The sequence below is a fragment of the Hemitrygon akajei genome, chromosome 1 (genome assembly GCF_048418815.1).
Source record: "Hemitrygon akajei chromosome 1, sHemAka1.3, whole genome shotgun sequence".
Lineage (NCBI taxonomy): Eukaryota > Metazoa > Chordata > Chondrichthyes > Myliobatiformes > Dasyatidae > Hemitrygon > Hemitrygon akajei.
The window spans coordinates 94,938,100-94,965,455 of NC_133124.1; positions in this window are offsets into that span (position 1 = coordinate 94,938,100).

Genomic DNA, 27,356 nt, shown 5'->3' on the forward strand with positions numbered 1-27,356 from the left:
CACTGTAAGGTGTTGGTTCAAATTGGTGCAACCAAATGATGATGTCATCGAGCTGCTGTGTCGCCAATGATGTACAGAATTCTCACTGGTTGAAATAAATCTTAATAAATTTATTTAGTCTCATTCAGTACTCTAAGTAAATACTAATTTCTAATTGTATAACTGAAGTTAAAGCTGAAATAACATAAACAATTCAAAATATCAAAAAAACATTATTATACTTTTGAAACCCACACAAAATGCTGGAGGACCTTAACAGGTCAGGCATAAACTGTTGGCATTCATCAGGATTGGAAAGAAGGGGGTAAAAATAAGACTAAGAATGTGGAGAAGGGGAAGGAGTACAAACTGGCAAGAGATAGATGAAACCAGGTGAGAGAGGAAGATAGGATTATTCATGACAGCTGGCAGTTTTACCAACATTCCCCCCAAGATTAGACTAGAGATTTTTTCTTGCTTTAAAAAGAATTCTATGCACTTGAGTTATTAAAAAAAAAGGCATTTTGAAATCCTATCTCCAAGGAAACAAAAGGGTACTCTCCAGTCATGGCTCATGAAATCTTAATGTAATACAAGATGGTCAAAGAAAACCATAGAGTTGTACAGGATATTGCAAAGGACTTGAATCATGCCTTCTGATGTCTCGCTAGATTATTATTCATTGATACATATCAATTACGGTCCAAAGAGATATTTTATGAGTAATATGTCTCTGAAGAACCCAATATTCTGGATTTGACTCATGGAATAATTGCAACCAAGAAAAATGTCATTTGTTTCTTTTTCCAAGCCTGCATCAATTCCAGTGAGAACTATCTCATCAATCTCATTCTCCAGTTCTTTCCATATAGATATGAAACTTATTTTCTATTGTGTCAAACCAATTTCATTTTAAAGTTCTGATTCCCATCATCCTTACAGATAGCAAGCCCTAGGTTATATAGAATTAAGGCTATTGTATATTTAGAATATAAACTGTTAATAAATTATTTAAAACCATGGGACATAGTGGTGGAATTAGGCCAATCAAATCATCAAGTCTGCTGCACTGTTTCATCATGGCTGATCCACTTCCCTCTTAATCCTAATAAATTATACATTAATGAATCAACAATTTAATCATTCTATCAATGTTATATTTAATCATGATTTTCTCATGTTCTTATCTACAAAAAATATGTAAATGGTTAGTGATGTTCATCAAATTGATACATTTATCTGTACATTTTATCCTTGGAAATCATTTTGTTACCTTCTTCACGGTTTCTTTATCCATTTTCCCTTATATAGAGAGCAGAAGTTTGTCCAAAGTATGTTCAGCATGAATTTAATATTGCAATATATTTATCAATAATGAGCCCTATAAACACTTAGCACTTTCCTGATTATTCACAAATACTACTACTTTTACTGACTTGTGAATTTATATTAGTCATAGAGTCAGCACAAAAGCATAGCAGTTAGCAAAATTTTTACAGCACCAGCAATAACTGATTGGAGTTGAATGCCCGTCACTGTCTGTAAGCAGCTTGTACACTGTCCCTGTGATTGCGTGGGTTTCCTCCCTCATTCACTTGGGGTTACTGTTAGCGAGTTTCAAGTATACTATGTTGGCACCGGAAGCATAGAGACAGTTGCAGGCAATCCTCAGCACAATCCTTTGACTGTGTTGGTCATTGGCACAAATGATACATTTCACACTATATTTCAATGTTTTAATATACATGTGACAAATAAAGCTAATCTTTAATATTTAATCTGTTTAATTTTTAACTAAGAAACAGACTCTTCCATCACTACATCCATGCCTATCCTTATTTTCCATCTGCACAAATCTACATAAGACCATAAGATATAGGAGCAGAATTAGGCCATTTGGCCCATTGAGTCTGCTCTTTCATTTCATCATGGCTGATCCATTTTTCCTCTCAGCCCCAGTATCCTGCATTCTCCCTGTATCCCTTCATGCCATGACTTATTAAGAATCTATTAACCTCTGCCTTAAATATACATAGTGACTTGGCCTCCACAGTCACCTATGGCAACAAATTCCACAGATTCACCATAGAACCATGGAACCATAGAACATTACAGCACAGAAACAGGCCTTTTGGCCCTCCTTGGCTGTGCTGAACCATTTTTCTGCCTAGTCCCACAGACCTGCACCTGGACCATATCCCTCCATACACTTCTCATCCATGTACCTGTCCAAGTTTTTCTTGAATGTTAAAAGTGAGCCTGCATTTACCACTTCATCTGGCAGCTCATTCCACACAACCCACTCCTCTCTGTGTGAAGAAGCCCCCATTAATGTTCCCTTTAAACTTTTCCTCTTCATCCTTAACCCATGTCCTCTTATTTTTTTTCTCCCCTAACCTCAGTGGAAAAAGCCTGCTTGCATTCACTCTATCTATACCCATCATAATTTTATATACCTCTGTCAATTCACCCCTCATTCTTCTACACTCCAGGGAATAAAGTCCTAACCTATTCAACCTTTCACTGTAAATCAGTTTCTCAAGCCTTGGCAACATCCTTGTGTTACGTACCCCGTAACTGGGTCACTTACCAGCAAAGATAGAGAGGTCCGTTGAAGTCTGATGGTACTATTTTTAAAAGTTTTTATTTATAAAGGAGCACAAAAGTAAGGTTAATACAAACATTCAGATAATATACGTTGTCAATACTCAATCTAAAGCGCAGGTATAGTAATAATCATCAATAAGAAGTAGCTCTATCATTTTGTCTAGGGGGTAAAAATATTGTCCGATGGAAATATAAAAGTCTCTCAAGTTCATGCAGGCTTTAGCTTTTTGGGACCACCGGGTTTTTCCTTGTTGGAGAGAGAGAGAGAGAGGTTTTGTGAGAAAAGAAACTTGCCCAGTCTTTTAGGACGCAAAACCGTTGAATCGGGAACGTTGGTTCCTCATTGTTAGTTCGAAGTCCTTTTCGGTGTTATCAGCCACCCGCTTCCCAGGCCAGGGGAACGGAACGCATGTGGCTTCCGAATAGCTTCCCGTTATCACGGGAGTGATGAGCGATGGTGTCTCCTTCTGGTGCGTCGCTAGGGGACTGCCCCCTGCAGCCCCTCTTTTATCTTGACTTGCAGGGTTGTAGATGTCAATCAGGGTGGGGTGATGCAATCTCCAGCCCACATTGCCCGAGGGTGTGCCCAGTCCCCAATCCACAAAGGTGTCTCCAAGAAACAATGGCCAATGTTGCGTTATTTTGCATCTCCGGGGGGTACGAGGCATCCAGCACGTCGCTCTCCCATTTCCTGGGTCTACTGACCCCCCCCCCCTCCACTAGGGCTCTTGTGATTCTCACAAAGGAGGGGGCTGCGGTCATAACACTTGTAAACCTTCTCTGCACTCTTTCAACCTTATTAATATCCTTCCTGTAATTTGGTGACCAAAACTGCACACAATACTCCAAATTTGGCCTCACCAATGCCTTATACAACCTCGCCATAACATTCCAACTCTTATACTCAATACTTTGATTTATAAAGGCCAATGTACCAAAAACTCTCTTTACTACCCTATCTACCTGTGACGACATTTTTAGGGAATTTTGCATCTGTATTCCCAGATCCCTTTGTTCTACTGCACTCCTCAGTGCCCTACCATTCACCTTATATGTTCTACCTTGGTTTTTCCTTCCAAAGTGCAATACTTCACACTTGTCTGTATTAAAGTTCATCTGCCATTTTTCAGCCCATTTTTTCAGCTGGTCCAAATCCCTCTGCAAGCTTTGCAAACTTCCCTCACTGTCCACTACACCGCCAATCTTTGTATCAGCAGCAAATTTGCTGATCCAATTTACCACATTATCATCCAGATCATTGATATAGATGACAAATAACAATGGACCCAGCACTGATCCCTGTGGCACACCACTAGTCACAGGCCTCCACTCAGAGTAGCAATCCTCCACTACCACTCTCTGACTTCTCTCATTGAGCCAATGTCTAATCCAATTTACTACCTCACCACATATACCTAGCAACTGAATCTTCCTAACTAACCTCCCATGCGGGACCTTGTCAAAGGCCTTACTGAAGTCCATGTATACAACATCCACTGCCTTCTCTTCATCCACTTTCCTTGTAACCTCCTTGAAAAACTCTAACAGATTTGCTAAACATGACCTACCATGCACAAAGCTGTGTTGACTCTCCCTAACAAGTCCCTGTCTATCTAAATATTTGTAGATCCTATCTCTTAGTACTCCTTCCAATAATTTACCTACTACAGACGCCAAACTTACCACTCTCTGGCTAAAGAAATTGTTCCTCATCTCTGGCCTAAAAGGATGTCCCCCTATTCTGAGGCTGTATCCTCTGGTCTTAGACTTCTCCACCCTAGGAAACATCCTCTTCATGTCCACTCTATCAAGGCCTTTCAACATTCAATAGATTTCAATGATGTCACCCCCTGTTCTTCTGAAATCCAATGAGTAGAGGCCAGAGGCATCAAACACCCCTCATATGACAAGTCTTTCAATTGCACAATAGCTCCTCCTTTGAACCCTTTCCAATGTCGGCGCATCCTTTCTTAGATAAGGGGCCCAAAATGGTTTACAATATTTCAAGTGAGGCCTTCCAATACTCCCAATAAGATTTGCCCACATAATGTAGACAAATCTCATTTGTCCACATTCCATCTATGACCTTCTATGCCTTGCTTAAGTAAGTGCTATGTTTCAAGCCTGGCTCTGACACCACAGCCTCCTCTGACAGAGTGTTACAGATATCAACCACAATCTGTGTAAAACAATTTACCCTCAAATCACTTTAAAACTTCTTTCTTCCACTTTAAACCATGTTATCCTATTTTTGAAACCCTTAAAACGGGAAAAAAAGTTTCTATTCCTATCTATTCTTACAACATTATATAACATAAGCACTGCTCAGCATTTTACATTCCAAGGAAAACAAAACCAGCTTGTCTAATCTCTCTGCTTTTAAATTCTTTCAGGTGCCTGTAACAATAACAAATCTGGTAAATACTACTTCCAGGATCTGCAAGTTTGTCTCACAACATCAGACTTCACCACAGCTTAGCAACTACTGGAAATAGGCATCATGGCGGGGTGCACCATCTCCCCATTGGCCTTCACTATGGCTCATTATCAGAACCTCAAAATGGGTTGTGGGAGGAAAACGGCTACAGTTTGGTCAAAGGTTACCACCAATACGAGCCTATATGGAAGATATAACAATACTGACAATAACTATCCCCTGCATCAAGAGACTTCTGCAAAAGCTTCATCAAAGCATCACATGGGCAAGGATGAAGATCAAGCCCAGCAAGTGTAGAAGCATCTCCATTGTCAAAGGTCAAGTCACGGATCAAAGATTTCATATAGATGGAACACCTCTCCATAATTTAAAATTATGGTAGAGCTAATAGGACTTGATGTTTCAATCCCTATGATAAAGTCGGCACTCTCGATGTTGGCAGTAAGCTTGGAGTGATGATGAGAAGGGTAGCTATGTCATCAGGGTCATCAGGTAGGCACCCTCCTTTGACGTTTCGTTGATAAGCCCACGATGTCTCCAAAGGGCTCAATTTAAATACATCCTACCCCTATCTGACTTCCTAAAATGTATCACTTCAGATTTGTTGGGTTTAAACTCCACAACACTCTGCCCAATTTTCTATATGATCTGTACCAGGCTGTAGCCTTCGTCATCTGTCATCATTTTGGAGGCTACCTAGATGGAATGTAAGGTGTTGTTCCTTCAACCTGAGTGTGCCCTCATCGCTACAGTAGAGGAGGCCAAGGATTGACATATCGGAATATGAATGGGAAGTGGAATTAAAGTGCGTGGCCACTGGGAGATCCCTCTTCTTCGAGCAGATGGAGTGTAGGTGCTCAGCGAAGCAGTCTCCCAATCTACATCGGATCTCACCTATATACAGGAGGCCACACTTGGAGCACTGGACACAGTAGATGACCCCAACAGACTCACAGGTGAAGTGTTGCCTCCCCTGGAAAGACTGTTTGGGGCCCTGAAAGGAGGAGGTGTAGAGGCAAATGTAGCACTTGTTCCGCTTGCAAGGATAAGTGCCAGGAGGGAGATCAGTGGGGAGGGACAAATGGACAAAGGTGTCATGTAGGGTGTGTTCCCTGTGGAAAGCAGAAACTGGGGGGGGGGGGGGGGTTGGTTGGAATGATGTATTTGGTGGTGGGATCCCATTAGAGATGGCAGAAGTTCCGGAGAATTATGGGCTGGACACAAAGGTTGGTGGCATATTGGATGAGGACAAGAGGAACCCTATCCCTGGTAGGGAGGCGGTAAGATGGGGTGAAAGTAGACATGTGCGAAATGGAAGAGATGCAGTTGAAGGCAATGTTGGTGATGGAAGAAGGGAAGCCCCTTTCTTTGAAAAGGGAGGAGATCTGCATCAATGCTGGTGAATGATTGTTCGACACTTAAGCGAGAAGCCTCAGACACTGAGTACAAATGAAAATCATTAACAAAATATTTTAAACTTAGTTGAACTATTGCAAAGCATCTGCACCATTATGCAATTAAACACATTATATTCAATAAAAGTTAATTTGTTGTTTCTCCAAATTCCTACGTGATACAAGTAGTCTGAAATTACATTTGTATTCATCTTCGAGCAGTCTATCACAAACAAAAAAAAATTGAGGAAGCAACACTTTTGAAAAAAATTGTTGTCCAGTGTTTTCAAGGAAAACAAACTTTTCCAATTAATTCAGGGGATGCAAAATGTTCACAATGGCAACAAATATTGTCCAGCCAGAAATACTCCTAAATTGAAATCGTCATTAGAAAGAGGTGACATTGGGTCAGAAGGTGCTGAATCATTGTGGAGAGAGCTAAGGAACTGCAAGGGTAAGAAGATTCTAATGGGACTTGTATGCAGAGCCCCCAAACTCAGCATACTTGAAGGCACATGGTAAAATGGGTCGTAGTCAGCATGGTTTCCTGAAAGGAAAATCTTGCCTGACTAATCTGTTGAAGTTCTTTGAAGAAATAACAAACAGGATAGACAAAGAAGGATCGATTGATGTTTTGTACTTGGATTTTCAGAAGGCCTTTGACAAGGTGCCACACATGATGCTGCTTAACAAGGTACAAATCCATGGTATTACAGGAACGATTCTAGCATAGATAAAGAAGTGGCCGAGTGTGGGAATAAACGGAGCCTTCACTGGTTGACTGCCAGAGACTAGTTGTTTTCCACAGGGGTCTGTGTTGGGACAAATACTTTATGCGTTATATATTAATGATTTGAATGATGGAATTGATGGCTTTGTTGCAAAGTTGGCAGACAATATAAAGATAAACGGAGGGGCAGATAGATTGAGGCACAAAGGGATTTGGGAGTCCTTGTGCAGGATTCCCTAAAGGTTTATTTGCAGATTGAGTTTGTGGTGAGGAAGTCAAATGCAATGTTAGCATTCATTCCAAGAAGACTAGAATATAAAAGTAAGGACGTAGTGTTGAGACTTAATGAAGTACTGGTGAGGCCTCACTTGCAGTATTGTGAGCAGTTTATCTTCAAAGGGAAGTGCTGAGATTGGAGAGGGTTCAAAGGATGTTTACAAAAATGATTCCAGGATTGAATAGCTTGTCACATGAAGCATGTTTGAAGGCTCAGGGCCTGTATTCACTAGAATTCTGAGGAATGAGGGGGTGACCTCTTTGAAACCTAACAAATGACGAAAGACCTTGATAGGATGGATATGGAGAAGATGTTTCGTATGGTGGAGAGTATAAGACCAGACCACACAGTCTCAGAATAGAGGCATGTCGTTTTACATCGGAAATGAGAAGGAACTTCTTCAGCCAGAAAGTGGTGAATCTGTGGAATTCTTTACCACAGGCAACTGTGGAGACCAAGTCTTTATGTATATTTAAGGTGGAGGTTGATAGATTCTTGATTGGTCAGGGCATAAAAGGATATGGGGAGAAGGCAGGAGACTGGGGCTGAGAGGGAAATTTGCAATCGCCACGATGAAATGATGGAGCTATTTGAAATGGTGGAGCCACTCGATGGGCCAAATGGTCTAATTCTGTTCTTATACCTTATGGTCTTAAAATAGAGACACAGTTAAGAAGCCACAATATTGATGGATATGAAGTCACACATGGGGCCAGTCATTGTTAGAATCCCTTAAAGGTCCCTTAAAGAACATTTGTGAACCGGTTGTGCTTTAATGATAATCTAATAGTTTCGTTTTTGATTATTTTTACTGGTGCTTATTTTATTTCAAGATACATCAAGGAACAGGCCTTTTTAGCCCAACAATCCACACCACCTATTAACCTATCTATTTAGGAGTAGCCTAATAACAGGACAATTTACAATGACCAAATAACCTACTAACTGGTACTTCTTTGGATTTTGGGAGGAAACCAGAGCACACGGAGGAAACAAATACAGAGAATGTCCAAATACTTTACATTTGGTGCTGGAATTGAACTATGAACTCCAGAACACCCTGTCACTACCACCACTGCAACAGTCCTCTAATCAGAATTTTATCTGTAATTCCATATTTAATTTACATTTGCCAGTCATCATTGTGAGACTCTTTCTCATGTTTGAACCTTATGTTCAAACATGCTGTTCTGGTAACCTAACAACTTCTCCCTTCCCATATCCTAATCTTATAACAAAGAAACATTACATGTTCGGTAAAATGAAAGCACAATATACAGCAACACTTACAAAATACTGGAGGAACTCAACAGGTTAGTCCACATCTGCTTATTTTCCCCAGAATACTGCCTTACACCTGAGATCCTTCAGCATTTTGTGTGAGTTGCTCAAGATTTCCAGCATCTGCAGTCTCTCTTGTGTCTGTGAGTACAATGTAGAACAAGGACACTCAGAGACAGCTGTTGTCTGCTTTACTGAAAATCACCACTCAGTCACAAGATAACCTTGCATTTCATGTCAATTACTATTGTAAATCACTTCCACTCTTTGTCTTCTACAATACTTGTTATTCTGGTAAAAATTAACAGAATTACAAGGAATGGGATGTTTTGCCTTTTCATTGGCATGTAATTCAGTTTCAATGAAAAGTACAGCATGAAAGAAAATTGAGGACAGCTCAAGTTGCATACAGTTGTCCATTTTCCTTCCGGCTCCTCAATGCATCTAATGCAGCATTTCATGGAAGAGCATGACAGGAAGGGCTTGAAACTAAAACCACTTTGAAGATTTTCATCCAAAGATTCAAAAGTTAATTTTATTGTCAATGTATACATGCATAATACAATTCTGATATTCGTCTTGTCCAGATAGCCATAAAATGCAGAAAAACCATGGAGCTAGTGAAAGAAAAATCATCAACTACCCCGCTCCAGGCACAAAAAAAGTAAAGAAACAAAACTCTCAAACTTCCAAATCCACTCCCCATCCCCCACACAGAAAAAAAACAAGCAGATCACTCACATGGAAAACAGAAGCTGGAACATCATATCCCAAGCCCCCAATCCCTCCCTAACAAGAAAAGCAAATATACTGTCAACTCCCAACACCTTCCCTCACAGAAATGAACATTGACAATAGCATCTAAAGCCCCAACCCCTCTCTCACAGACAAAAAAATTAACAAGAGAACACATACACTCACACAGCAAGAACATCAGACTCCAAATACCTAACTCCTTCCTCTCACAAGAAGTAACATATCGCCCAGCCTCCAATCAGCAACAAAAAAGAAAACACCAAACACTGAAGGAGACCAATAGAAAGTACAGTCCAATAATCTCATAAATCTCTGAATATTGAAAACATCCTCCTGTTAGCATTCGAGGAGAGTGGCCACACAAGGTCGGTCCTTTCATGAAGAGCCTGACTGCCATGCTGTTCCAACCACTGTCCTCAACTGAGAGGACTGCTGACCCCTCCTCATTCACCTCGATGCTTCAATCGTTCTTAATGCTTCGACATGAAGTCATTCGTGACCCCACAGTCCGTCTCTGGACTTTTCCCCAAGGCTGCTCATGTTCTCGGTTCTCTTCGAGACCTCGTCTCTGTTCTTCTCCACGAGACAGTTTGTGCTCGTGCTCTCGGTCCTCTCTGGACACTGCAGAGTGCCTAGATCATTCAGTCGAATTCTGAACTGCACGTAACAGGCTCCAAGAGTTTCCGTAACACAATCAAAACGAAAAGAACAAGCAGAAGACATAGAGAAAGTGGAATAATTGAAGAGGTTGGCTATCTGAGAGATATCACCCAAAGAATCATTGCTTGCTGATGCCTTCTTGACCAGATCCATGTTTGCATATTCAGCAAGAAGGCCAGTTTGTAATCTCCAGAAATCATGATGGACCCATTGTGCTTTAACATTGACACAACAGATGCTGCCATTCAGTATACTGAACAGGTTCAATTACCTTCACCCTAAAAAACTCGATTTCTGCCACCGATCTTGATTTTATTGCATAAGGCATAGGAACTGCCCTTATCTTTGATGAGAGGTAGTTAAGAATGAAAGATAAGCTTACAAAAGGTTCAAGAAACTAGGTACTGTTAGAGCTCTAAAAAATACCTGCTAGGAAGGAGCTTAAGAATGGAATTAGGAGAGCCAGAAGGAGCCATGAGAAGGCCTTGGTGAGCAGGATTAAGGAAAACCCCATGGCATTTGACAAGTATGTGAAGAGCAAGAGGATGAGCCGTGTGAGAATAGGACCAATCAGGTGTGATAGTGGAAACATGTGTATGGAGTCAGAGGAGGTAGCGGAGGTACTAAATGAATACTTTGCTTCAGTATTCACCAGGGGAAGATACCTTGGCAATTGTGGGGATGACTTACAGTGGACTGAAATGCTTGAGCATATAGATATTAAGAAAGAGGATGTGCTGGAGCTTTTGAAAAGCATTAAGTCAGATAAGTCACTGGGACCTTTTGAGATATACCACTGGCTACTGTGGGAAGCGAGGGAGGAGATTACTGAACCTCTTGCAATGATCTTTGTGTAATGAATAGAGATGGGAGAAGTACTGGAGGATTGAAGGGTTGTAAATGTTGTTCCCTTGTTCATGAAAGGGAGTAGAAATAATCCAGGAAATTATAGACTAGTAAGTCTGACTTTAGTGGTGGGCAAGTTGTTGGAGAAAATCCCGACAGGCAGGACTCATGAACATTTGGAGAGAAATAATCTGATTGGGGATAGCCAGCATGACTTTGTCAAGGGTAGGTCATGCCTTACAAGCCTGAATGAATTCTTTGAGGAGGTAACAAAACACATTGATTGTGGCAGGCAGTGGATGGAGTGTATATGGATTTCAGTAAGGCATTTGATAAAGTCCTACATGTGAGACTCCTTCAGAAAGCAAGGAGGCATGGCATCCAAGGATAACTTGCTTTGGGGATCCAGAATTGGCTTGCCCACAGCAGGTAGATGGTTCATATTCTGCATGGAGGTCAGCGACTGGTGGTGTTCTGCAGGAATCTGTTCTGGGACCCCTCCTCTTTGAGACTTTTATAAATGACCTGAATGGAGGAGTAGCAGGGTGGGTTAGTAGGTTTGCCGATGACACAAAGGTTAGGGGAGTTGTGGATAGTGTGGAGGGTTGTCAGAGGCTACAGTGGGACATGGATAGGATGCAGAATAGGGCTGAGAAGTGGCAGATGGACTTCACCCAGGTAAATATGAACTGGTTCGTTTTGGTAGGTTAAATTTGAATACAGACTATAGTATTAATGGTAAGACTCTTGGCAGTGTGGAGGATCTGAGAGATCTTAGGGTCTGTGTCCATAGGACACTCAAAGCTGCTGTGCAAGTTGACAGTGTTGTTAAGAAGGACTATGGTGCGTTGGCATTCATCAACCGTGGGACTGAGTTCAAGAGCCGTGAGGTAATGTTACAGCTATATAAGACCTTAGTCAGACTCCACTTGGAGTACTGTGTTCAGTTCTGGTGATCACACTACAGCAGGAAGTGGGTGCTATAGAAAGAGTGCAGAGGAGATTTACAAAGATGTTGCCAGGATTAGAGAGCGTACCTTATGAGAATAGGTTGAGTGAACTTGGCCTTTTCTCCTTGGAGTGAAGGAGGATGAGAGGTGACTTGATAGAGGTGTATAAGATGATGAGAGGCATTGATCGTGTGGATAGTCTGAGGATTTTTCCCAGGGCTGAAATGGCTAACATGAAGGGGCATAGTTTTAAGCTGCTTGGAAATAGATACCAAGTGAATGACAGGGGTAAGTCTATCACCAGAGAGTGGTAGGTACGTGGAATGCACTGCCAGTGGTGGTAGAAATGGATACAACAGGGTCTTTTAAGCGCCTCTTAGATAGGTACATGAACTTAGAAAAATAAAGGGCTATGTGCTAGGGAAATTCTGGGCAGTTTCTAGAATAGATTACATGGTCCACACAACATTGTGGGCTGAAGGGCCTGTAATGTGTTGTAAATTTCTATGTTCGATAGTGAATATGCATCTCTCACTACAGTCGTAATAACTTTTGATTAATGTTCTGAAATGATGCTGTATTTGCTTTGAAACTGTGTGTTTCACTGCTTGTCCACTGAGCACAGTATTAGGTGGAACAGCAGGATTCACTTGCAAGTCTTGCATAATCCACCTTGATGATTGGAGTGCTTCAGGTAATCTATAATTTCCTTACTTTTTTTAAATTTAGAATTTCTCTAGGCTCAGCAAGCTTCTCATTAGGTTATCTGTACAATCTCCAAAGAGACTAATTAGGAAAGACCTCTGTTCATTTTCATCAGCATTATTGTTTCCACACAAAAAAGCACCAGGATCTTGCAATAATTGCCAAGTTTGTGTCTGAGTGCCAAATGCTGGAGTCAAAACCATTTGTGTGACCATCTTATTTTTAAAAACAAAACCGATAAATCAGGAAGTTGTTCATCTTTCTTATTCTCCCATCTTTTTGATTTGAAATTCATTACTACGTGACTTCAAGAACAGTTTTTTCCCATTATTATCTGGTAAATCTTAAATATAATAAAAAGGTGGGCAAGTTTCATCCATTTCAGAAGGTTATTTGTTTTCTTAAAGCCTTGCAATTGCACAAACTTGTGAACATGGCAACTATGGAGATCACACACAAAATGCAGGAGGAATTCAGCAGGCCAGTAGCATCTGTGGAAAAGAGTGAACAGACTATATTTTGGGCTGAGAACCTTTGTCCGGATTCTCATGGGGATCAGTAACCAGACTTTTCTGACAAAAACTTCATGTTTTTCATTGCATAAAATCTTGTTAGCCCACTAGTGAGAAATTGGGCCACAGGCACCAATGCATTTTCCTGCAGGGGGCTCTCAGACAAAACAAATGCCACTATTAACACCTTAAACAAGTGCCCTTCAAACTCTAAGAACTTGCAAACTGTTTCAGTTTTTAGATCAATAGAGCTGAATGCCATTGTTGATAGAAACACTCCCAACCTACAGCAAATCACAGGATTTCCTCTCGTATTTTCTGACCTTGTTTAAAACCTTTTACTCAGTAGCAATTCCCAGTTCCAAATGAAGTTTAGCATACCCAGATGCCATCAGATATTCAATTTAAAAGTGCTTGGTTTCTGATAGTGATGCTCACTCTGAGACGTAAAGGCGAGATATCGGCTTTTATTGACTGGAAGAAGGAACAAGCAGTGACTGACCACCATACTACATCCTGGAGACAGAGAGGCCAGGCTCAGACCTCAATCGCCTTTATAACGGGGTCTGTGGGAGGAGCCACAGGAGCAGTCAGCAGGGGGCGTGTCCAGACAGGTATATGTTGTTCACCACAGATAGAGTGCATGAATGAGTGAAAGATGTGCAAGATTAAATGGAAGTGATCTGGTGCAAAAGAGCAGATTAAACATTATTACACAGAGGCCACAGAAAGTATCTTCAGTATAAGTGGCTGGCACTAAAATAAAGGCTGTGATGCCCTCCATTGGTCAGGTTTGACAATGGATGTTGTATCCTAGCTGTCTACATAATACGCAAGCCAATACTCAAGCCAGGACAGTAAGATGTGGAGAGCAAACTGTTGCCCATACAGCAGGCTCCCCCTCCACATGCAGCTGATGAAACCAAAAGAGCGGCAGACACTGATGGTGTTTGGCCACAGCAGCACTCTAGGTGTTGCCAGTCAGCAATAAATTCAGCGTAGGACTGCATTACGGACTCCAGATCCAGATTTTTCCTCGGGTTTATTCCTGAAGCCTTCTTCATGAGGTGGTATAGCTGCATGGCAACAGAAGTTTGAGATCAGTGTTTTCCTTCTCCTAGGTGACCTGCCAACCACAAATGACGAGCCCCATCTGCCTGAAGCGACTGGTTTTAAGGCACCAGTAAGCCTTCTTTTCCCCTTCTCCTTTCAGTAGAAACTGTTGAGCTTAGTAGCTAAGCCACAAGTGAAGGTCAAGAGCTGGACTGGATTTTCAGAGGCTATTAGGGATGCATGCCTTTGGGAGCATTTAATAGGCAGAGGGAGCTTATCTGCACTACCTCCCCCAGCTATGACAACCTTTAAGGAACCTTGGTTAAAATGGAGTAAAAGTGAGGAGCTGAAGAACACATGGAATAAGGTGTGACAAGGTCTTAATGCAATTCACTCCTTAATAATTACTGATGTTGACTGAGTGGAAAAATGTATTGCACCACACTACAATTGAACATGCTGATGTGATTGCAAAATGACTGAAAAAACAAAAGATCAGTAAAAAAGTATAACTGAAAACTATTCCATTAATCTGCAGATTTATAACTGCAATTTTTATTCCCTTATATCCTAGACTCTGAAGTTCTCTCTGTTGTTCAAAAATGGCAAAAAGAACAAAAGGAAAGAAAATGTTTACAAGTACTTTCCACACATGTTTCAGAACAGAAATGTAATGCAGAAAGCTTGTCAGATTTCACCAGTGCAAATCCATGGGGCTGGGCTTCATTGCTTAGTTAATCCTTTGAAAGGTATTTTAATAAACATTTCAGAGCAGTTTATCTTCATCATCCAGGCTGCTATTAAAAAGAAAAGACATTGATTTTTGAATATTGAAAAACATTTGTGCATCCTGGCTTTAAATTATCAGTCACACTGAATGAAGGCCACTTTCAGTTCCATCACCTACATAAGGTGGTGAGATTTAAATTATTTACATCTAATATTTCTAACAATTAACATCTACTGCAAAAGGTTATGTTAATTCTTTAGAATTGTTTTAATAAATTAGGAATTTGAGTATTTGAATTATGAATTAATGACCAATTCCTTTCTCCTGAAAGACGTCAAAGAATGCACAAAATTGAGTTCTGTACTATAAATGCCACCTAAATAGCCTTGAAAGCAACCAAAAAGAAAAGCTACAGTGGAAAGAATTAAAATAAAACTGATAAAATGTTTAGCTGGTTCTATTTAATTCTATTATTTTCTCATTTAGTTAGTGATTGTGAAATGAAAAGACAGAAATAAAAAGGGCACCTCTCAGATCCCCAAGTACTGTTCAATTTTGATGTATTGTTCAATTGTAATGGGAAAATAATGCTATTGAGTCCAATGGTGCCCGAAATGTTAATGTGCCCTTTAAAGTTTGAAAAGAGAATAAAATCAGTCCACTTCGTTTGTATAATCAGGCAACACACTTCGATACAATGACATTTTACCCTTTATCTCTGGTTTCTTTTTGAAGATATAGTGACTAAACAGCATAATTCAGTGGATGCAAATGGAAGGTGTTTAAACACAATGGAAGGCCCTTGAGACAGGTGCATCTGGTACTGTAGACCTTCTCCAGACTGCATTTTAATTATCAGTGCTGCACAACTTTGTCCCTAAACTGCCAGCTTGATTTTTTTAAACACCATACCACAGATTGGCCTTTTAAAAAAAAATTAACGCGTCTGTGATTTATGCTTTCTCTTTCCTTCCAGAGGTGTTTAATTTGTTGCCAGATTTGCTCTTTGGAATGGATCAAAGCAGAGTGTTTCACTATGGAGTGAAATTCAGCACAATGTGGTTAAATCCTGATCAAAATAACTCCTTATCCTGTACAACTGGGAATAAAATAGATACGATGAGCATTTCCTTTGTGAATGGTTGTTCATTTGATGCATGTTATTTTCTTAAAGTGATATCCTGTCAAAACGGATTATTCTGAAATCCAGTACCATTGGGAGAATACAAAGCTCTTCAAAATATCTCATTTTATGATCTGTTGCCTTTTTGCAGTATGAATCTGATTCTGAAAAGCAGAGATAAATAAAATAAGATACTAGAAAATCAGAAATCAAAACAGAAAACACTGTAAACGCTCAGTAGTCAGGCAGTTTCCATGGAGGGATCAGTTCTTGTCAGACAGCAACTCTCTTTCTCTTTCACAATTGTTACCTGACCTCACCTGTTCCTTCAACAGATACTGCCTGGTCTGCTGTAAGTTTCCAGCAATTTTTGTTTTCACTCTAAATTTTTGTTTAATTACCAAATTTATTAGTTGTTACCTGAAAATATTCCCTTTTCCTGACTATATCTAACAGATTTATTAGGGCTCTACCTTTGTGCAAATAAAGAAATAATGAATTCATAGACCATATTCTAATTTGAGAATTAGAACAGACTAATTGCATTGTGTATTCACTATCCAACCAACTCCTATGTTGTAGCACTAGATGTGTGGTTCTACAGATCATCATTCTTCAAGTACCATCCTAGTTTTCTTTTCAATGTGAAGAGGATTTCAACCTTTACCACTCTTCCAAACAAGTTCCAAATCGATAAGACCTATGGTGTAAAATACTTTTCACCAATGTTAGAGTGATTTTTGGGTTTAGGTAATTTACATTTGGCAATTGGCTTTGGCTACCAGTCTTCTGACCCTTGATAATGTATTGTGGATTTAATTTGCAACAATGCATCCCTAAAAGCTGTGGATCCCAGTGCAGATGCTGCTGGCATCTGTGGGATGCATGAAAATCAGAAGGTGTGAAGTTTGTATGTAGTGTCAAAAGAAAGCATTTTCTATACTTTGTAAATATGGATTGTCCTTTGTGTTTAGCAAATAAATATCAAGACCTTTCCATCGAAAGCATCCCCAGATGATGCCTGCTGTAGCTGTACCCTGTTTTGTTGAATACAGAAGTTGCTTTGTATCCACCAGGACCTTTCTCCAGTGATTTCATTCATGCAACAACTATCAATACCCCCCAAGTCCTCCTTTGTAACTTATTTCCTGACTTTTATTTTCTTTAAAATAGGGAAATGGAAGCTACTTAGCTCAAGTAGGTCCTCACATTCCTGTCATAGCTTTAAACATGTTAATTGCCTCCATTTGTCATGCAATCCAAAGAAAATTAATGTAGCTTATCTATATGCCAATCTTGGCTATATTGTTATTAATTTCCAATGCAATCATAACTTTCCTGTAATGTAGTGACAAGAATTCTGAGCAGTGCTTATGCCATAGTTTTACTAGTTCTACCATAACCTCTCTACATGGACTAGTGAAAGAAAGAGCCCTGTGTGTCTTTTTACCTACATTATTGACAAGTCTGGAGACACATGAGACGGCAGGTACTGAAACCTGGAGCAACAATCTGCTCTAGAAACATCAATAATTTCTTTTTACCCACAGATGCTGCTGCACCTGTTGCTCCTTCAGCAGAGTGATTGTTGCTTATATTTGAAAATCTGTGCACATGCAGTAATCTCTGAGGTCGTTTTCTTACTTCTTACTGTTCCAGTACAGCTACAACACTGGCATCTACCCAGCAATGTGGAAAATTGTCCAGGTATGTCCTGTAAACAAGAAACAGGAGAAGTCCAACCTAGCCAGTTACTGCCTTATCAGCCTACTCTCAATCATCAGTGAAGTTATGGAAGGAGTCATCAACAGTGCTATCATGCAGTACCTACTCGGCAGTAGCCTGCTTATGGATGCCCAGTTTGGGTTCCGTCAAGACCACTCAACCCCTGACCTCATCACCTCCTTGGTCCGAACTTGCACGAAAGAGCTAAATTCCAGAGGTGAGGTGAAAGTGTTAGCCCTCCACATCAAGGCAGAATTTGACTGAGTATGGCATCAAGGTGCCCTAGATAAAATGGAGTCAATGGGAACTAGGGGGAAAACCCTCTGCTAGTTGGAATCATACCTGACACAAAGGAAGATGTTTGCGGTGGTTGGAGGTCAATCATCTCATCCTCAGGAGATCACTGCAGGATTTCCTCAGGGAAGTGGCCTAGCACCAACCATCTTCAGCTGCTTCATCAATGACCTTCCTTCCCTCATAAGGTCAGAAGTGGGGATGTTGCAGATGACAGCACAGTGTCCTGCACCATTTGTGACTCCTCAGATAGTGAAGCAGTTCATACCCAAATGCAGCAGAACCTGGACAATATCCAGGCTTGGCTGATAAGTGGCAAATAACATTCAAACTATGCAAGTGCCAGGCAATGGCCATCTCCATCAAGAAAGGATTTAACCATCGTCCCTTAACATTCAGTGGTATCACAATCACTGAATCCCATACTATCAACATCCTGGGGGTTACCATGGATTGGAGACAGAATTGGTCCAGCCATATAAACACAGTGGCTACCAGAGTAGGAATCCTGCAACGTGTAACTCACCTCCTGACTCCCCAAAGCCTGTCCATGATCTACAAGGGTCAACTTAGAAGTGTAATGAATACTCACCACTCACCTGGGTGAGTGCAACTCCATCAACACTCAAGAAACTTGACACCACCCAGAACAAAGCAGTCCACTTGATTGGTACCCCTACCACAAGCATCCCATCCCTCCACCATCAACAAACAGTTATAGCAGTGTGCACTATCTACAAGATGCACTGCAACAAACCAAAGTTCCTAAGGCAGCACCTTCCAGACCCACAACCACTACCATCTAAAAGGATGAGAACAGCAGATACCTGGGAACACCACCACTTGGAAATCCCCCTCTAAGTCACTCACCAAACTGACTTGGATACATATTGCAGCTCCTTCATGGTCGCTGGGTGAAAATCATCTAACTCCCTCCCTAACAGCTCTGTCGGCATACGTACACCTCAAGGACTGCAGCAGTTCAAGAATGCAGCTCATCACCAGCTGCTCAAGGGCAACTACGGATGGGCAATAAATGCTGGCTTAGCTGGTGATGCCCATATTCCGTAAATGAATAAAAAAAACACTCAATATCTTTCCATTAATGTTTACTTCTTTATCTTGTTGCACCTTTCCAAATCACTTACCACTTTATTGCATTTTCAAGTCAAATACATGTTCTCATGGGAGTGAAAGTAGCTCCAAAGTAACAGATGAATGGATGGAAATTAGTGACAGCTGCAAGCTAAGAGGTAAAACAAAACATTTAGTCTAAACTGCTTCAAGAACTACACAACTGGTTGACATTTTCTGAAGCCTTGGGCATGTAAATATTCATATTCAGATTCATAGGAATCAGCTTACTTTCAGATATTGAATATTTAATAGATGGTGTAAAATAAAATTTAGGCTAAATTCTCCTGCAGCTAACAGTGGTTCTGTAAATGTTTGCAAAACAAGTGAATAATATTGTAAGATGTGCAGACAAACAAAATAGAGTGTAAATGAATTTTTGTAGTATAACTTTGGTTGGAGAAAGAGGCTTCTTAGGTTTAGAGGGTCTGAAGTAACAATCATGTTTTAGTGTATTGTTGTACAGTAACTGCTAGTAATGTTTAGGTTTTATTGCATTAGAAGTAACATTTTTGTGTTATTGTGGTGATAATAACATTTATCTTTTATTGAATCCCTTGAAATTGGGAGTAACATTATTGTTTTGTAGCACTGCTTAAAACTGGTAATAACATTTATGCTTGAGTAGATATATAAAGATTTATATTGAGCCTGGAGCAAGGATTCTTCGTTTAGTCAATACCACTGAAAGATTAAACTGTCACACAGACAGATAAAGATAGAACTTTGGGGGCTCCATTTAAAAAGTACTGTATTATCTTATGCATCTTCCTGAGGGGACTTTTTCAAACCAATGTATTGGAGGGTATAACATTCTCTCATTGCTGTATTGAAATATCAGCCTAGAACATAAAGTCAAGCTGTTAGACTGTAGCTTAAACCCAAAACTCTGCCCCTCAGTTCCAGATGTAAACTTGGTACCAAGATGACCCTCACAGAATGGTCATTTTTGTGCTTCAGCAATTATTATTTATTTACTTTATCCTGATATAAAATGTAATGTATGATCTGTTCAAGAAATGTAGGATTGATAGAAAGGCAACGCATTTTTATTTTGCCTTCAGCTTCCATTTTTTTTCAGCTCAGATTAGATTTTTAGACATCTGGAGTCACTCCGCTGACAAGAAATCATTGTAATGTTCCAAAAACTGATCATTTCATTACCTCGTCAGCACTTACAATATCAGTAAGTGTCACAGAGGCATAGCTAACAGAGCTACTGCACAAAGCTTCAGCAATGTGAGTTCATCACTGACCCCAATGCTATCTTTGTGGAGCTTGTATGTTCTCCCTATGATCGAGTGGATTTCCCTTGGGTGATATACTCTCATTCCACATCCCATACTCTTGAGGATTGGTAAATTAATTGCCCACTGTAAATTGCTCCTGGAGTGATGGTGACTCATAAAATCTGGAAGAACTGATGTAAATGTGGGAAGAATGAAATGAGACCAGCGTAGAAATAATATAGATAGCAGTTGACGGTGATACACATTCACTGGGATGAAAGGTCTGCTACTGTATAACTTCAGACCAGCTTTGGGCAGATCTAGAATAGGGTTTAACTCACTGTACTAGTATCTCAAGGACTGGACTATTGATCTGTAAGCATGAGTCCAAACACAATCAATGTAGCTGGAGAAGTTCAATTGTTAGCTAAGTGGAATCTTAAGGGAAGCTATTGGGGCTCATTATGAGGAAATACAAGAATGTTGATGCTTCCATGTGGTTATATTGGGTTGGATCTTACATTGATGATGGCAGGGTAAGTGAAAACAGCTCATAATATAAGTTTCTTCCTCATGGCTTTTACCAGAAGGACAGAGACAGTAGGTGCATGGCCAAATAAACATTCCACTCCAAGATGCAGAGCAACCTGATTTCAAAATGCAATGTCACTAGATTTAAATGTAAGACTTCATCCAATGATGGTATAACTTTGTGGAAGGACCTCCCACAGAAGGACATCAGTTGTTTGAGAAGCCAACCTACACCACCTCCTTAAGAATCAAATGGATGGACAATAAATGTTGCTCTAGCCAATACCAGCCGTGTTCTGGAAATAGAATTCACATAGAAAAGCAGGGTGAGTATAATAGGGCCAGTGTGTATTTATTAAAGGTAAATTTTGGTTGACTAAATTGATTTAGATATTTGGGAAAACTAATAGAGAGGTTTCGTTGGAATAATGAAGTTAATGTGTCCATGAACTTTCAGAAGTAATTTGATAACTTCTCATATAAAGAGGTGGTGTGCAAAATTGAGTCATGTGGAAAAAGCATGCAACACAGGAACAGACCCTTTGCTTTACCATGTCTCTACCAATCATGATACTAACCTAACTCAACACATTCACCTGCACCTGTGATTTTAGAGATTCTGAACCAATTGTGAATAAAATCCTAAACTGAGTAGGATAAAGTTTCTTGTTCTATATTCGTAGCTGGTCAGCAAACGTAGACATTTCATGGGAAGGGCAGTCTGTGTTATGAATAGTGGTGAAGATGGGTTTGGTGGACAGACAGTAAGAAAACACAAAGGACTCCTGTAATCAATATCATTGTGATTATTATATTTGTTTTCTTAACATGTAGTTTTACTGAATCTGAATGAGATATGTAACAACATTTTTACCTTTAAGGTCCAGAGCAATGAATAGAATTAATATGTAAATCATGTAATGTGCTGTAATATTGAGGTTATATGCTCATAATCTGATATCACTTTATTGAAAGTTTTCTTGATGAGCTTGTCTGACGTCTCTCTCCCAGCATGAATCTTCACCCCCACTTTGTCCTTTTGTCTTCACTTTAAGACAAATCACCTCTAATTCTGCCGTCTGTTCAGAATGCTAACTTACATCCATTGAGAAGGAATAATAATGGTTGCTTTAGCAAGCCTATACAATTTATCATTCTAGATTTGCAGAATATTAGAGAGAGCCCTTGACCCCATTTAAGCCCCTGCATTTTCAAGCTAACTGCCCTTTCAGTTTGATATAGATCTTTTGCAAATGTGGACAGATAAATGGCAGATGGGGTTTAACCAGGTCAAATGTGAAGTGTTGCATTTTGGTAGGCCAAACGTAAAGAGATGGTACACTGTTAAGGACAAGACCCTAAACAGTATTGATAAGCAGAGGGATTTTGGGATCCAAGTTCATAGTTCCCTGAAAGTGGCTACACAGATTGATAGGGTGGCTAAAAAGGCAAATGGCATACTTTCCTTTATTAGTTGAGGCATTGAGTCCAAAAGTCAGGAAGATCTGTTGCAGCTTTATAAAACTGTATTTAGACCATGTCTGGAGTGTTGCGTATATTTACGGTTGTCCCATTATGTGAAGGATGTTGAGCTTTTGGAGAAGAGGTTTACCAGGATACTGCCTGGATCAGGAGGGCATGTGCTACAATGAGAGACTGGACAAACTTGGGATGTTTGTTCTGGAGTGGCAGAGGCTGACAGAAGATCTGATAGAAGTTTATAGATAGAAGCATAGATAGAGTGGGAGAATAGCCAGACAGTATCTTTTAATTGTATGCATGTATTATATATATATATATATAAATAAATTTAGTTTTTTGCTTTACAATATCCTGCAATGTTCAGCAGCAATACATAATAAAAACTATAAATTAGAATAAGTAAATATAAAAAATAAATTACATAAGCAGAGCAAATAAATAGTGAGTAAAGCTAAGATGCACCAAATGGCTGCTTCTTTGAGTTCATCTGTGGAAACAGCATAAATTCCTCTCCTTAATGTCTCTTTTTACCTTTTTAAGATTGCTGTGGTTCTGTTGAAGCCCGTGATCTGCAAGAGCACTCAGACTGCAGTTTCTCATGGTGGATGAGCTGCCACTCCTGGAGCTCAGCGACCGGCCATTCTTCTGACATACTCCAGAAGTGGCCTGAAAAACATGTGCCTCCAGGGTGTGGCCCTGCGTGGCTCAGTGGAAGACCGATTCCATGCCAATGCCACCTAGAGGAGAAGGATTTTGTAGTGCCAGATGCTGCAGGTCTCTGTAGTCGAGCGATCACTCTCTCTTTCTCTTTCTCTCAATGGTGGGGAAAGTTTGCTCTTGATTCTTGAGTCACAGAATCTCAGAATAAAAAGCAATGTGGCAGATTGTAACAGCGACCATTTCTTTGTCTCCACTTTTGCTGTGAAGTGGGTAACAGCTCTTTGTCCATTGTTAGTGAGAGAGAGAGATTGTGACATGCTGCACTGTCGAGTAAACAATAGTTTTTGTTGACTGAAGATCATGGTCTCTTTGCTGTTGCATGGTGGACGATGGGCACTGACACTTTCTGAAATGGGTGGGGGAGGGGGAGGTTGATGCTTTGCTGCTGTCTGTGCATGGGAGGGCAAGAAGGGATATTTTTCTGTCGTTTATTCTTTTGAGGATTTCTTCTGCTTTTTGTGGATGTCTGTGAAGAGTAGGAATTTTAACTTCTATACTATATACATTCTCTGATATTAAAACAGAACCCTTTGAAAAATGGAATCATTTGAAAATGAGAGGGGAAAAGTAGTGAGAAAGTGTTCATGTGATCATTGTCTGTTCAGAAAACTATTGCAGTGGGGGGGAAGTAGCTGAATTCAGAAATGTTGAGTGTGTGCCTTCAGGCTCCTGTACCTTTTCCTTGATGATAACAATGAGAAGAGCTCATGTCCTGGGTGATGTGGGTATTTTAATGATGGATACGGCCTTTTTGAGCTATCACCTTTTGAAGGTGTCCTCGATGCTCATGATGGAGGGTGGTTCTTCTCCCTTTCTTTCCAGTCCTAATGAAGGGTCTTGGCCTGAAATGCCGACTGTTTATTCTTCTCCATGGATGTTGAGTTCCTCCAGCATTTAATGTGTGTTTCTCATTATCACCTTGACCAGCTTATTCTCAGAAATGCCAAGCCAAAGTTAAATAAATGAACATCTGATAATTGATTGGATCCATGTCTTTAAACAAATGTTGGAAAAATAACCTATTGTCATGAATTATAAATTGCATACATTTTTCACTTTCACTAAATCTTTGATTTTGAAGACTGAATAATTTTAATGATTTTTTAATATATGTAACAGATCTCTTTCTTTTACTGATATTCCGACCATGTTACCATATAATATGCACTCTCCATTTATCTGTTCTCAGGACTGTTCACTTGGAAGAATTTGATTCCATCTGCTACCTCACCTCCCACTGAGATAGTCTGCTGAGTTTCATTTGGAGCAGAGCACAATCGTGTCTTGCTTTTCATTATCTATAATACTCATTCCAATACCAACAGGAAAGCCATACTAGATCTAAAGAAATTTATACATCACTGGAGTGGTCATACTTAATAATGCCATATTTCACTTTGGAGCTGGATTTTTGAATTTTTGCCAAAGCTTTACATAAGGTGCAGAGAGTATTTGGGAGAATGGAGCCATTCAGCCATACGGGGAGACAAGAGAAACAATGACCATTACTCTGAGACCTGAAACAACAGCTGTAAATACTGAATAAATCCCCTTATCCCTTTTTGATTTTTTGTTGTTTAGATATAAAATTATCGGCCATTTAGCTAAATAAATTAAGCAAAGAAGAAATAGTAGTTAATATGTTGATATGATTCTATTGACTGTGATAAGGACTTTTTTCTTTTTTAATAGTTGAAGGAAACACTGGAATTATGTGTAATTCTGGAGATCTACAGGAAGAAGAATAGATATGGATGATCTGCATGAGGGAAATAAAAGTAAACAGTGGCTGAGCTAACATAACTCAGGGGGTCTTAAGTGGCAAGGGTATATTTTACAACTGAAGTAATTAAATCAAATGGACCAATGACTGAATGGCCTTTGTCTGAGGATTGAGCGATAAAGCTAAGCACATTGAAGAATGATTCACACATACTTAAGATTTGCCTGAGAACTACCATCAATTATGATTATAATTAGTACTTAACAAACTCTTGATATTATTCATAAAACACTGGATGCTGCTCTTTGCTTTGTTCATGACTTATCCCAATCTTACAAGGCTAAGGAGAGATTTCAATGATATTTTCAAAATTAGTAGCTACAATAAAGTGAAGAGGAACAAAATCTCTTTCACCCATAAGTGGATGAAATAGATTAAAAATATTTGTCAAAAGAACCTGAGGAGTATTGTTGGGATACTCTTCATGCTGTGTGTTGTATGCAAGGATTGAAGGAATGGTTGAAATACATTCTACAGTAGCTTCCAAAAGGGTATTGGATAAATTCTTAAAAAGAAAAAAAATGCCAAGGGATCTGGAAGGACCAGGTGAGGGTATCTAACTGGACAGATCTTTCTAAAAAATACATCAATTGCCTCCCCTTTGTTGTAAATTCAATACTAATGTTCATATTCTTTTCTGCTGTAGACAAGATGCTGTGCCAATTCAATATTCACAGCAATGAACTCTACCCTTCACAATTACACTAAAAATAATAAATTCCTCAGATTCGGGTATGTTGATTGCATTAATAATAACTTTAATCATGATCTCTTGCATTAAAACAGGGATATTTTATGCCTTGAGTTTGCTTGAGTCTGTATACTCTAAGAATAGAATTCAATGTCAGTGTTTCTCCTCCCCCCACCACCAATTCTTTATTTCTTCCTCTCAGCAATATATTTATAAAGAAATATTCAAGTTGGATTACTTAATATTGATGTTAAGGAAGTTACAGTAAGGCAAGGGTTAAAGACCTGGCAAGAATGCTGTGATGGTGTGGAGTTGAACCCAGACAAGGGAGAACTTTCAAGTGAAACCATCGGAGCCAAATTTGCTTACGGCAGGGAGCGATGTGAGAAGGACTGTGGCAGTGTGTCATAAATTCTCCAAACTTCCCTTTACAATTCTGGGGGATGCAGAAACAGATGAGATGGCAATAATGGAAGGAAATGAATGAAATACACTTAATAACCAAGGAACAATTACTTTACTAAGTGTCATCGGTTTTCACCTTGTTTTTATTGACGTTTAACATCTCCATTGTGAATGGTGATTGATCCTGCAAGTAAGAAATTCAAACATATACCATTTACCAAATGGCCAATGTCCATAACTGATAAGCCAAAACTGTATAAAAATAAGCCTTCTGTCCTGAAATCAGGAAAGTGTGTGTGCGACAGGGACCATGCTGTTCTCCTTTTGCACAAGCAAATACTATATGTTTGAGGCATAAGAGAGCATGTGTTCTGGGCCCAGTTACTTTAGTTATTTTATTATTGGCGATGACAGTTGCAATGAAAATGTTGACCTGCATTTTACATCTTTACAATTTAACTTTACTCCTGAAGAAACACATAAGTAAAGTAAGACGTACAAACAAGCTGGATGAACTCAGCAGGTCAGGCAGTATCCGTTGAAAGGAGCAGTCAATGTTTTGGGCCGAGACCCTTCGTCAGCACTGAAGAAGAAGGGGGCAGGGGCCCTATAAAGAAGGTGGGGGGAGGGTGGAAAGTGCCAGGTGAAAAACCAATCAGAGGAAAGATCTCTCACCTGGTTCTTATCCCTGCAAGCGTAAGTGCTACACCTGTCCCTACACCTCCTCTCTTACCACCACTCAGGGCCCCAAACAGTCCTTCCAGGTGAGGCAACACTTCACTTGTGAGTCTGTTGGGGATGCAATTTTCTATTGCATCCGGTGCTCCCGGTGCGGCCTCCTCTACATCGGCGAAACCCAACGCAGATTGGGGGACCGCTTCGTCGAGCACCTCCGCTCCGTCCGTCACAATAGACAGGATCTCCCAGTTGCCACCCACTTCAACTCTGCTTCAGATTCCCATTTGGATATGTCCATACATGGTCTCCTCTACTGCCATGATGAGGCCAAACTCAGAGTGGTGGAGCAACACCTCATATACCATCTGGGTAGTCTCCAGCCCCTTGGTATGAACATCGAATTCTCCAACTTCTGGTAATTCTCTCCCTCTCCCTTCCACCATCCTACTTTCATTCTGCCTCCTCTTCCAGCTGCCTATCACCTCTCTCATGATTCTGCCTTCTTCTACTACCCATAGTACTTTCCCCTTTCATTCCTTCTTCACCTCTCCGGCCTATCCCCTCCCTGCTTCCCCTCCCCCATCCCTTGATTTTTCCTCTGATTGGTTTTTCACCTGGCACCTTCCACCCTCCTCCCACCTTCT